Source organism: Danio aesculapii, chromosome 6 (genome assembly GCF_903798145.1).
Source record: "Danio aesculapii chromosome 6, fDanAes4.1, whole genome shotgun sequence".
Taxonomy (NCBI): Eukaryota; Metazoa; Chordata; class Actinopteri; order Cypriniformes; family Danionidae; genus Danio; species Danio aesculapii.
This window is the reverse complement of record NC_079440.1, coordinates 27,257,856-27,271,802: the sequence shown is the minus strand read 5'-3', so window position 1 is coordinate 27,271,802 and position 13,947 is coordinate 27,257,856. Positions and strand designations below refer to the sequence as shown.

General features: G+C 40.8%; 1 pseudogene; it reads right to left on the bottom strand.

Moving 5' to 3' along the window:
* Positions 1 to 752: 752 nt before the first annotated feature.
* Positions 753 to 5,589, bottom strand: LOC130231236 (serine/threonine-protein kinase pim-3-like; annotated as a pseudogene).
* Positions 5,590 to 13,947: the final 8,358 nt, after the last annotated feature.

Sequence of the window (13,947 nt, the reverse complement as noted above, 5' to 3'; positions counted from 1 at the left end):
GAACCTGCACCACAAAACCATGCTTAAACTTCTTTCGTTTTGAGCACATGCCCTTTAAAAGGATTGAGTTGTTGAAATTTTGTACTTTGATGTACATATGAAAAAAACGTAATGTTTATTTTATAAGTTTTTTTGTTGAGGATGTATTTAATAGTCTTTGATAGCATGTAAATAACCTTTTCATTTTGTATTAACTTTTGAATTACTCAAAGCTTTTTTTATTCTTTCTTATTTTTTGTTATGTTTTTGTTCCCATTTCCTGACTTCACTTACTCATTAACCCCAACCTCACCCTACAATATGATATTTAGTGACATGAGTATTAAACGTGTAGTTCACAGATGCATTGAATTCTACATGTCTCCACCTACTGGACTTATTTGACATTTAAAACTTTTCAACATTTTGTTTTTCTTATCTCTTCTCCTGATGCTGTCATAATTACTTAACATATGTCCCCATTTTTCTCTAAGTGGTCTAAAAACTGTACAATTGTCAAATGTGGGCTAGCTTGTGTGTGTGTGTGTGTGTGTGTGTGTGTGTGTGTGTGTGTTGTGTGTGTGTGTCTTCAGCTCATCCAGCTTCACACAGAGCCTCACAGATGCAGCAGAGGAAGCTCAGGATCAGGGTCTGTTCCCCTCAGTTCCTCTGCCACTCCTGCTCTCCTTCTACAAATCATTGACAGTGTTTATCTACACTGAACCTGACAATGCAACCCATGCCATAACTGCTGGATTCAGATAAGTGTAATGTCATTGGCCACCTGTGCAGTGCAACCAGAGATGGCTCTCAAGATCATCTAAACTGGGCCGATCAGCCGGTGCTGCACTGAGACACCAGCAAATCAGCTGACGGCACTCTGTTACACAAAACACTGTCTTCAGAAACACACAACAACACACTTCTGCTTGCTCGCCAAGCCATCTCTGAATGTGTTTGAATCTCTTACCTGTTGACAAGCTCCTAGGAAAGGTCAGTCTGCTTCTGGACGTGACCCTCTGTGCACCTCTGGATACAGTCACACAGGATGTTGTAGAGCGTCACTCCTACTGACCAGACTGTAGCTGGAGTCGCATTGTAGCGCTGTCTGCGAAACCACTCAGGAGGAACGTATGCAGGAGTGCCTGAGAGACATAAGAAGACCATAAACAACAGCTCAAAATGCTCCAGTACAGACAAATTCTCTTTAGTTGATCAGCAGAAGTTCACAAACATCAACAGAACATTTCCTTCTGTTACTCAAACTCACATGAAAAGTATTTTTAGGCAGAGTGCTTCAGCAAATCTCCACAGCCAAAGTCCAGCAGCTTGATGTCCTGGGACTTTGTAGAGATCAGCAGGTTCTCTGACTTGATGTCCTGGTGCAGGGCGCTGCGGCTCTCGCAGTGTTTTAGCGCTGCGATCAGCTGCACCAGCACTTTTTTGGCCAGACGCTCGTCCAGACAGCCGTTCTCCTCACAGAAGCTCTGGAGATCTTGACAAGGAGCCGGTCGCTCCAGGATCAGGATGTAGCGTCTGGGACGGTCAAACCAGTCTAGCAGCTGCAGGACACTGGGGCAGGCAGGAGCTGACGTGACACGGGTCATTAATGCCACCTCCAGCGGCAGTCACCCTGACCGTCCTGCAGGACAAATCCTCCATTATATCCACAACTGAATCAAACACGGCAAACACAACAGATTCACATCAAAACACACAACTTTCAGTCGCTCTGGGGTTCGGTCCTTCGACACGTACTTGATGGCCACCTGCAGACAGAAAAAGCAGAGTAAATCACACCTGCCTGATTGTGACACATGACATTTACTGACAGCAACATTTCTAAAGAATGTCTGAATGAAGGAGGGAAGAAAATCTCTTACTGGCAGTCCATCAGACCTGCGGATCCCAGCAAACACAGAGCCGAATCCACCTCGTCCCAGCAACGGGCCCTTCAGGTACAAGTCTGCACCACAGAAGAGCACAAGAAATAAAGAAAAAAGAGAAAGAGAAAAAACATGCTGCGGTCTCTTCAATGACAAATCATTTCTTAACTGAGCCATAAGATCTAGAAGATGAGCTGTGCTGACCTCTGCGAGAGCGTTTGGCTGGTCTGCCGGACGAGGTGGACGGTGTTTGCTGGCTGCTACTCTGCCTTTTCCTCTTGCTTTTCCTCTGGTCTGTGGATGCAGAATCAGCCAAAAGTGAAGGCAGAGGAGCCAAATAACCAGGAAGCTCGGTGGTGCCGTCCTGTGTATCTGTGTATATCAAAACTATTTTAATAAATCTTTTTTGTTAACTTCTATAATCCTTTTCATTATAGTCAAACATCGTACAGCATCATACAGTGATATACAATGACAAACAAATGAAATATTAAAAACACTCATCTCCTCTTTCTTCACCCATGTGGGACATGGACAATCTCCTCCAACCTGCAATAAAACAGACAAAGTAAAGATAAAGAAAAAGTAGAACAAAACAAAATGAAAAATGAACAAAAATTGTGTTTAGAAAATACGTAACAGAGTGCCGTCAGCTGATTCGCTGTTGTCTCAGTGCAGCACAGGTTTAGATGATCTTGAGAGCCATCCCTGGTTGCACTGCACAGGTGGCCAGTGACATTACACTTATCTGAATCCAGCAGTCATGGCTTGGGTTGCATTGTCAGGTTCAGTGTAGATAAACACTGTCAATGATTTGTAGAAGGAGAGCAGGAGTGGCAGAGGAACTGAGGAGAACAGATCCTGATCCTGAGCTTCCTCTGCTGCATCTGTGAGGCTCTGTGTGAAGCTGGACGAGCTGAAGACACACACACACACACACACGCACACACACACACACACACACACACACACACACACCACCTTAGAGTGCAAACTAGTATAATGTGTTTTTAAAATGAGAACACGCAATGGAAAACATACATAATATAAATAAGTAAAACAAGCCTAGAGTAATCTAAATGTTTTGCATAATTAAAAAAAGGTTATTTACATTATGTCCAAGACTGTTTTCAAAGAAAAGGAACAACAAAATTGATTTATTACCTAATTACCCAAAAACTGTGTGTTCACTGTTTTAATTAAAATATAAATCTTAAACCAACCTTATGTCTTCAATAAACAATATGTTTAAAGTCCACATGAACCGGAAGTTGCAACTGTTTTTTTTTTTTTTTTCATATTGTGACGCAGTTTATAGAAAAACTTGCTTGTTTTTTCTACTGCGAGGTGATTGGATGTATAAGGTAGGCATTTCATTCAGAAAGAATAAGAAAAGAGTTTGGGGGGGTTACAAAATAACAGACTTCTCCCCACCATTTGTTGTCAAAACTAACAGTTGGAGCAGTGTGGTTAAATATGTTAGCCACGCCAAATACCTAAGATATACGTAATCTGAGAATTTAACTGAAAAACAAACAGGAAGGGCATTTTCAGATTTCAATTAAAGATTAGAAGAGTAAACTTAATCAAATGCACAGATGAATAGTTTACCACAAAACTAGCAATGTGAGCGAACAAAATCATATGGTTAGTTTTGATTTAATGGGGACTTAAGTCTTACTCATTATCAGCACGATACTTTATGAGAAACGGAAACACAGATCAAATTATTTATTGTTAGACAATAGTTCTGTCTGGTTCTCGAATCTGATTGGCCGATAGCCATGCGATATTCTGCAATATCAGAACTTGTACAGATTCATCACACTTCTTTTTTACTCCGCCCACATAGAGTGACATCAGATCAACGAACTCTTTACGGTTTGACGAATATTTCAGCTGTTGGACAACATAATGTACTTTTTAGGCTTTTTGGGCGAGAATGTAGTTGTTTAGATTGCAACTATGAAGTTTATTTTTTATTTATAAGAATAGTGCCTATTTTAAAGAAAATGATAGTTTCGCAGATACAGCATGTCTCCATCCAAAAGATTGGTTTTATTGGGTGATGCGGTGGCGCAGAAGAAGGTCACTGGTTCGAGCCTCAGCTGGGTCAGTTGGCATTTCTGTGTGGAGTTTGCACGTTCTCCCTGTGTTCGCGTGGGTTTCTTCAGAGTGCTCTTGTTTCCCCCACAGTCCAAAGACATGTAGTATAGATGAATTGGTAGGCTAAATTGTCCGTAGTGTATGTGTGTGAATGAGTGTGTGTGGATGTTTCTCAGTGATGGGTTGCGGCTGCTGCGTAAAACATATGCTGGATAAGTTAGCAGTTCATTCCGCTGTGGTGACCCCGGATTAATAAAGAGACTAAGCTGAAAAGAAAATGAATGAATGATTGGTGTAATTTTTAACTATATCTGATCAAAACATTATAAAATTGGTGAGTGACATTCTAAATTAGTCTCTCTCTTTATAAAGTTGGAGTGCTGTATTTATACCATGGTAATTGTAAAACTTGTAGCAGTGCGATATGGCTGTCTATCCTCAGTGCCGATATACAAGCTGTTGCACTGCTACTCATGTGATATTACTCATATAATACATGCTTTATACAGCAAACAAGAATACAAACACAAGATGCTAAATTATACGCTGAGCACCTTTCCATAAAAAAACATTATAAAATAAACACTTTGATTGACATTCTTTCTTTGTACATGTCATCAGAGGGAGAAAGCTCCACCCATTTGTGACGATCTCTTCCTCATTAGCATAGGACGTTAGTCTTGTTTTTGAATCTGCCACGATACTGAGACATTTTTCTGGCATTTGTAACGCTGCACTCATTTGAAAAGAGGGCTGGGAGCACAGTCTCATTTGAATGTAAAGGTCCCATGAAGTGCTTTAAAATGTGCATTTTTATTCTAAGTTTGATGTAATCTCAACTGAAATATTGAGAGAGGTTGGGACATAGATTAGCTCTTCCCCTTTTAAAAAAACATCAAATATTGGATGTATAACAATATCACATATCACAGCTCTGCCAGTGAGAGTGGATGAGCTCAAGCGCATCAAATGAAAAGCAAATGGGAAGCTTCTTGAAGGGGGGAGGACATGTTAGATTCCTGATAGCATTTGATTGGTCAAGATATCACAGGATCTTTAAAGCAACAGTCACCAAAATGGCACAATTAGGATCAAAGCCTAAAAGGGGCAGTTTCAAAGAGTTATAAAAAATTTATTGTGTGGTATTTTGAGCTGAAACTTCACATTCCAGGGACATTAGAGGCTTATTTTACATCTTGTAAAAAGGGATATAATAGGTCCCCTAACATTGCTATTTCAGACTGGATCTCTCCTTTATCAGTGTCTGGGTGATTGCCTTTCATTGTAGATCAGTAGTGGACATGTCCAAATGCTACTTTATGTCCAATATGAGGCACAGAGAAGCAACTCATTTGCATTTAAGACACATACACAGACACAGCCCTTTTTTTATCTGAAACAACAACTGACATTTTCAACATTGTAAAACAAAAAATAAATAAATAAAGATATGTAGGATATTTTGAGCTGAAACTTTACAGAAAGATTCTGGGGACACCAAAAATATAAAAAGAGATTAATAAGCGCCCTTTAAATGATTAGTTCACTTCCAGAATAAAAGGTTACAGATAATTTACTCACCTCCTGACAGTGTGCCACTGAAGTAGACACATTTCATGGTTATTAAGGTTGATGAGGCATCAATTGATCGTTAATAAATGATGATCAATTATAGAAATTTATAATAAAAGGCATCACATACAGCAATACTCATATTGATCAGTCCTATCTACACTTTAAACACTGGGTTGGTAATGTGCAATGCTTTGAAATGTGTGTTTTTATTCTGAAACAGAAAGACAATGACCAATTTCAGAATCTTGAATGGGGTGGGACATATCAAATACTAGAAGAGCATTTGATTGGTCAGTAGATGTGATGAGAATCTGAAGTATGAGGTGATGTCAGATAATTTCTTGTTTCATTTTGCCAGAAGTGGCAAATGCTAAAGCTTTGAATGTTTTTGTTTTCTCAAAGTGTGTTTTTTCACTGTTTTGGAGCACCCTAGCTTATAGATAACCTTAAAATTGACATGTTTATAATAACACCTAAAAAAATGTCTGTGTAATTTCACAGGAAATATAAAAGTATTTACCTTTCTTTAAAAAGAAAATGGCCAATCATTGTGCTAGGCTTTTGATTTTTATTCCTAGGCTGGGGTCATTTAGAGACATATTCTGCATTTAGTGTTGCCAGATGTTGCTGACTGTTTCCAGCCCAAAAGCTGTCGAAAAACTGCTGAAAAACAAAAAGCGCCGCCCAACAACCAATAGACTATAATAACCTGTGGATATATAATAACGGTGGACCAATTGGAGCGGTTTTCAAATCGACCGCTACCTGACGTAGGAGAGTGGTCCCCCCGCCCACCAATATTGATTGACAGGCGCGTCATCATATCCTCAGTTTGTTGATTCACGTCCGCCATTTTCAGCGTGAGTCGAAGCAGTATCACTAAAGGAACACCCTAGCTCTATTTTTAGATGCAAGGCTCATTGGGCTCAACACAAGAGCAATATTCTCCACATTATCGCTCTAATCGGAATTATTGGTTGTATCTTTAGGTAGGTTTGCAAACATGTGTACTTCTCATTGAGTCTACCTTATACTTCAGCCGTTTGCATTTCTCGCGATCCCAGAAGCTCCCTGTGATCTTAACTAGCATGCGTTTTAGAATTCTAAACATAGGTTTCTATCATGGTGTAACCCAGGTAAATTAAACATTATTCCAAGTGTCAAATACTGGATTTTGTTTTGTTTTATTTTAAGGATTTTATGTATTTTCCGTTTTAAATAAAGTTGTATACATTTGTATAGTTTAGGTGAAATGTACATAACAAACATGTGCTTCTCTTGCATCCATCTAACTTGATGGTTAACCTGTGACATACTTAAATCTGATTGGCTGAAGGACATGCCTGAGTGACAGGACTGGGGAGAGAGAGGCGGGTTTTCAGAGTGAGAGCGAAAGGAATGGGAAGAGCTGAAAGAAACGCGCAGTGTTTCACGTTGCTCTCTCGGCTAATTTTCATTGAAAATGTAGTTTTCTTTTCACAAGACTGTCGAGAAAATAACCACGTGCGGTTATTGAGTCAACTAGACCAGTTTGATGTGTACTGCAGAGATCGGACATCGCGGGGAGATGACGAGAGATTAACGAATGCTGAGGATTCCAATGCTAGATCCTATCATCTAAAAAACATTGGTCTCAAGACAATCGTGGTTTCTGCTGACTGCGCTGGACGAGTTTGCACCTGTTGTGTCATCTGCTCGAGTCGTCGGCGTCGCGTGAGTCAGCTGGATCAAGCAGAAGGATCGTTTGGATTTGTGAGTACATTGTGTTTGCTCGTTAGAGTGAAGGGGCATTTGATTTGTGCCACAACGCTCCCAAGCAACGTACAGGCCTGCAACGAGGGGGTGTTTGTTTGTTTATTTAATTTCTTCCTTTTTTTTCTACACACAGATTGAGTCTGGGCCCAGTGAACAACAATAATACCTTTAATTGAATGCTGTGTGATATTGAATATAGGGAATTAACCATTTGCCTGTGACTGTTCAGTATTAAGGTCTTTATTGGTGAACATTTTGCACTTTTATAAGTGCATTTAAATGGTTCTTGGTCGTTTCTGTTGTAAGGATAACTATTTATTATTGTTTTAGGACTTTCTGCAAAGCTATTTTGTTTATACTCATAAATAGTTAGTTATTTTCAGTCTGATATTTCAGAAACAAATTATATCACTATAAAGTGACTGTTCTATATTGAAATAAGACAGACCTATATATTTTTGAAGAAATTTATTTTGTTTTATTATTTTTTGTATTCTTGTCATTTTAGATGAGAGACATTTATAACTATTGAGAGTTATTTTGCTATTTATTTAATTTTTATTCCATTTTATTTGTTTTCTTTCCACATATGTTCAGTTAAAACAATATATTACAACTGGCTAAAAGGAGAAATAAAGGATCTGTTTTACTAAATTTCATTTTTTGTCATTGGACTAATTGCAAGTTTATACAGTTATCTTGGGAACCCAGAGCCCTCTTCTTGTGTCAAGTGAAGAGAGTGCTACATAAAAAATGGAGGCACCGCTGGGATCCTTTTTTTTTTCCCTTTAGCCAAGTGTAAATATATACATACTTTTTTTTAGGAGTGTATTGAGTAGAACAGTTTGGCAGTATGGATATTCAATCAGAGGATTTGATCACTGAGTTCATTGAATGGTGTAGTGAGTTAAAGATTGACCCATCTCATGTTTTAGTTCTCAGGGATGTTCCAAAGGGCACTGAAGTAGCAGATGTTGAACGGGCAGTCGAGACAGTAAAAGCGTTTGGGAGGGTCCGGGTAAGGGCTGAAAAATTTCACTCCGAGCTGAAATCTAATTTAGTGTTGTGTGAGTGCAGTCAGCTTTTAGATCCTGAGCATACCCCTCCAGAGATAATACCTCCAGGTGAGGAAGGGCCCTGGAAGATTGTTCTACTTACCCCTTCGGTGAGTACATCTCAGTCATTTTTTTCTAAACTCCAGACCTTAATTCAAGAGGAAGGAAAAACGATGGCTGATGTTGAGGCCCTTTTTCCTAAAGAGCCTTTAGAAAGCAGTTCTCCTGATAGCATCATCAGGGCAGTGGGAGATTTGTTAGAAAAAACAATGAAGCCAAACAGTGAAATTAATGCGTTTAGACGCTTGCGGATCTTTTCTGGTATGGTTCCTACCCCCCCTGGAGAAGAAAGTTTAGAGCATTGGTTGGCACAGGCTTACTTGATGGTTGAAGAATGTAGTTGTTCAAATCGGGAGAAACGGACCAGAATAGTTGAAAGCTTGAGAGGACCCGCTTTGGATATAATACAGGCAGTGAGGTTAAATAACAAGGATGCAAATGCTTTAGAGTATTTAGAAGCTTTAGAGAACACATTTGGCACCTCTGAGTCTGGAGAGGACCTATATTTTGCTTTTCGGGCTATGCACCAACAGAAAGGTGAAAAACTTTCAGATTTTGTACAGAGGTTAGATCGAGCTCTCAGAAAAGTTGTAAAGAGAGGAGGTGTGTCTTCTCGACGCATGGACCAGGTTAGACTTGAACAGCTTGTGCGAGGCTCATCTGAGTCTGACTTGATTCTAGTACACCTCCGTCTGCGAGAAAGAAAAGAGACACCTCCCACCTTTTTGCAGTTATTAAATGAGATAAGAGAGGAGGAAGAGTATGACGCTTCCCGCCGCAAATTAAATTTTGAAGTGAGACAGGTTCAGACTAGAGAGAAAAAAATGCAACCCACTGAAATGCAGGAGTTAAAAGCAGATGTAAAAGCTTTGCACTCTCGGTTTTGTGGAGTTGACTAAAAAGCGAGAAATAGGAAATGACCAACTGGATGGCGCTCTAAAGAGGTTTAGTACAGTGCAGGGCGGTGAGGTTGAAGCTTTACGGAAACAGGTGCTCCAACTTCAAGAACAAGTTAAAGTATTGACAGTCTCACATGCTACTTCCTCATCGAAAGAAGGGAGAAAACTAGAGAGTAAATCCCATTCCAGTCAAAATCGTAGGTCTCAGTCATCAGACAATTCGTCTGAATTTTTTTGTTATCGATGCGGTGAAGATGGTCATTTTGCCAACAAGTGTACCTCTCCTGAAGATTTAACCAAAGTCATTCAGAAACTTATCCGCGCACTTCGTAAAAGCAAAGGTGACAAAGAATCAGAAAGAAAAGCTTCTGCTTCGATGGCAAACTATTCTGTTAGACGAGGAGCAGTAGACTCTTGTTCACCTAACTCTTGTTCACCTAACTTTCATTGATGTGGCTATTGAGGAGCAGTTATGCAAAGCCCTCCTGGACAGGGGTTCACGTATCACAATTGTGTTTGAGAGCTGGTATAAGAAACACATTCCTCACATTCAGATACAGCCACTTACAAACCTTGCTATATGGGGTCTTAGTGATTCCAATTATCCTTATAGAGGGTTTGTGTCTGTGGATGTTGCATTCTTCACCCCTGAGGGAGAAGAAAAAGAAAAACTTGCACTTTTGGCTTTAGTATGCCCAGATCCAAAGAGTCCTGACCCGGTGTCAGTGATTCTTGGTACCAATACCCCTAAATTTCAAGCTTTGCTGGCCCAGTGTGAAGAGTTAGACAATGATGGTGTGGTTCGATCTCTAAGAATCTTACCTTATGAGTTGGAGACTTGTGAACAGATTTTGCTATCTGGTTCCTTAGCTAAGGATGACACAGTAGGACATGTGATGTGGTTAGGTCCTGGCCCATTATCCATCCCCCCTCGTAGCACTGGCTATGCTGTTTGTCAGGTAAAACAAGTCCAGTCATTAGGCAACGAAATTCTAGTAGTGGAGAATATGGAAGATAAAAAGCTTCCTGCTGGTGTGCTGGTCCCTTCTCTGGTCATGACGCCCTCCAACTTAGATGTGAAAAACTTTATACTACCGTTGCACAATGACTCCCAAAAAGAAACTGCCATCCCAGTGGGTACGCCCCTCGCTCAGGTGTATACAGTGGATGTAGCTACAGTGCCACTGACATCAACATTTCCGCAGACATTTGTAGATCCTCATATGTTCAATTTTGGAGACTCGCCTATCCCAGAACCATGAAAGGCACGCCTGATAAAAAAAATGTCAGAAAGATCCAGTGTTTTCTCAGTGGATGAATGGGATGTGGGGTTAGCTAAGAATGTAGAACATCACATAAGACTTAGTGACTCTAAGCCTTTCCGAGAGCGGTTTAGGCGTATTGCGCCTGCTGACATTGACGATGTTCGTCGTCACCTGCAAGAGCTTTTAGTGGCAGGCATAATTAAAGAATCCCGTAGCCCTTATGCTTCGCCAATTGTCATTGTCCGAAAGAAAAATGGTCGGGTTCGTATGTGTATTGATTATCGTACGTTAAACTCCAGAACCATTCCAGATCAATACACAATGCCCCGCATCGATGATGTTCTTGATTGTCTGTCAGGAAGTAAGTGGATTACAGTGCTTGATTTGAGGAGTGGTTATTATCAAATTGCTGTGTCAGAGGCTGATAAGGAAAAAACCGCATTCATTTGTCCACTTGGCTTTTTCCAGTTTGAGCGAATGCCGCAGGGTGTATCTGGAGCTCCTGCGACATTTCAGCGATTAATGGAGGCCACAGTAGGAGATATGAATTTGTTGCAGTGTCTTGTGTATCTGGACGACCTCATTGTGTTTGGGAGAACACTTGAGGAGCATGAAGAGTGCCTTCTCAAGGTGTTGGGGAGACTGGAGGAGAGTGGTCTCAAATTATCACTTGAGAAGTGTCAGTTTTGTCAGGCACGAGTGAAATATTTGGGTCACATTGTGTCGGCTGAAGGGATTTCGACCGATCCTGAGAAGGTCAGGGCAGTTTTGAATTGGCCAAAACCTACTGATCTCAAGTCTTTGCGATCATTTCTTGGTTTCTGCGGGTATTATCGCCGCTTCATTGCCAACTACTCCTCTATTGTTAGACCCTTGACTGAGTTGACAAAAGGTTACCCTCCTGCCCAAAAGAAAGGGAAAACCGATGTTCTTGGAAAGAATTCTTATTTCAGGGAGTCAGATTCTTTTGGTGAGCGTTGGGATCACACTTGTGATGAATCTTTCACTAGGATCATACACTGTCTTACAAATGCTCCAGTGTTAGCATTTGCAGACCCAAGCAAACCGTATGTGCTGCATTTAGATGCAAGTTTGAATGGTTTGGGAGCAGTGCTTAACCAGGAATATCCGGAGGGATTGCGTCCTGTTGCATTTGCGAGCCGGAAATTGAGTCGGTCTGAGCAAAATTATCCCATTCATCAACTTGAGTTTCTTGCTTTGAAATGGGCCATAGTAGACAAATTTCATGATTATCTATATGGTGCCAAATTTACAGTGAGAACTGATAATAATCCCCTCACGTACGTGTTGACATCAGCAAAACTCAATGCTACTGGCCACAGGTGGTTAGCAGCTTTGAGTACCTATGACTTCAATGTTCAGTATAAACCTGGCAAGAACAATGTTGATGCAGACTTGTTATCTAGGAATGCACAGGAACTACAGGAAGAATGGGAGACTATACCACCCTCTGGTATAAAGGCCCTTTGTCATCAGGTTAGTGTGGTCAAGGCTGATGATCCTCCCAGGTTTATTGATCAGTTGGGTGCGCCTCCTGATGCAATTCCTGATGTTTTTTCTCTTGCCTCTCATCTTGAAATCGGTCCTCTGGAACAACTGACTCAGAGTGATTTAATTGAGGCTCAGAGATCTGACCCTGCTATTGGTGTTTTTTTAAAAGGGATGGAGACTGAGATGCCCCATTCAGATGTGGAATCTAAGGACCCTGAGGTTGCTATACTTCAGAGGGAGAGTCCAAAGATACAACTAAAGAATGGACTACTATATCGAATAGTACAGAGATCCGAAAAAAAGGTGTGTCAGTTAATCTTACCTGCCAAGTACAGATCTGTGGTCTTAAGTACTATGCATGATGACATAGGTCATTTTGGAGCTGAGCGTACCATGGAGCTCATTAAAGACAGGTTTTATTGGCCTCGAATGGCCTTTGAGATCACTCAGTATGTCAAAACATGTGGCAGATGTGTGGCTAGGAAGACCTTACCCCAAAAAGTTACACTATTACACAACATAACGAGTAAAGGCCCTTTAGATTTGGTGTGTATAGACTTTTTGTCTATTGAACCTGATGCCAAGGGAATTTCAAATGTGTTGATTGTCACAGATCATTTCACACGTTATGCTCAAGCCTATACAACAAAAGATCAAAAGGCTTTGACAGTCGCAAAAGTACTGTTTGAGAAGTTTTTCGTACATTACGGATTACCAACTCGCATTCATTCTGATCAAGGGCGTGACTTTGAAAGCAGATTGATCAAAGAGTTGTTAGGAATGCTTGGTATTCGTAAGTCAAGAACGTCGCCCTATCATCCTCAAGGGGATGCACAACCTGAAAGATTCAACCGCACATTGTTGTCCATGTTGGGAACCCTCGATCCAGACAAGAAATTAAAGTGGAGCCAACATATAAGCCAGCTGGTGCATGCTTATAATTGCACTAAAAACGACTCCACTGGGTTTTCCCCTTATTTCCTAATGTTTGGTAGGGAGGCGAGGTTGCCCATTGATCTGTGTTTTGGCATATTCCCACATAATGAAAATGAGGTAAAACATCATCAGTATGTAAAACAGATGAAGTGTGAGTTGAGAAGTGCATATCAATTGGCAAGTTCAGCTGCTAAAAAGAACCATCTGAGAAACAAGAGACTTTATGACGCTAGGGTCAGAAATCAAACTCTTGAGGTTGGAGATAGAGTGTTGATTCGTAATCTAGGAATCACGGGTAAACACAAACTAAAAGACCGATGGAATCCTTCGCCTTACCAGGTGATAGGAAAACTGCCCAACTTACCTGTGTATCGGGTAAAACCAGAACACGGTTCAGGAATTGTAAAGACCATGCACCGTGACCATCTACTACCAGTTGGTTATATGGTGAGGTTGCCGGTAGTGAGCCAGACAACAGCTAGGACTTCAAAGCCAGTGACACGTGCATCTGGGGCTGAAAAATTGGCAAGGTCAAAAGAAAATAGTAAGGTAGAGAGTGAACCAAATAGTGGTGAGAATGGGGACTCTGAATCTGAGGATGAGAACTATTGTGCCTTACCTCAAGCTAATTTTGAGCAATCAGAACTGAGGAAAAGACTGTCTAAACCTGGTAATAACCTACCGGTGCAAAAAGAGGCAGTTCAGACTGATGACATCCTGGTTTGTGACATACCTAGGGAGGATGAAAGACAAGATGAGTTGATACAGGAAGGAATAGCAGAGAATCCTTTGTCTGTCCATGACCCTGGGGTGGACCCAGGACTAGAGGAGGGAGACGTCTCTTCCTCTAGTGCCGTGGATGAAGACAAGGACTCTACTTGTGAACGTAGAACACAGAGGAAAATAAAGCCTGTCATCC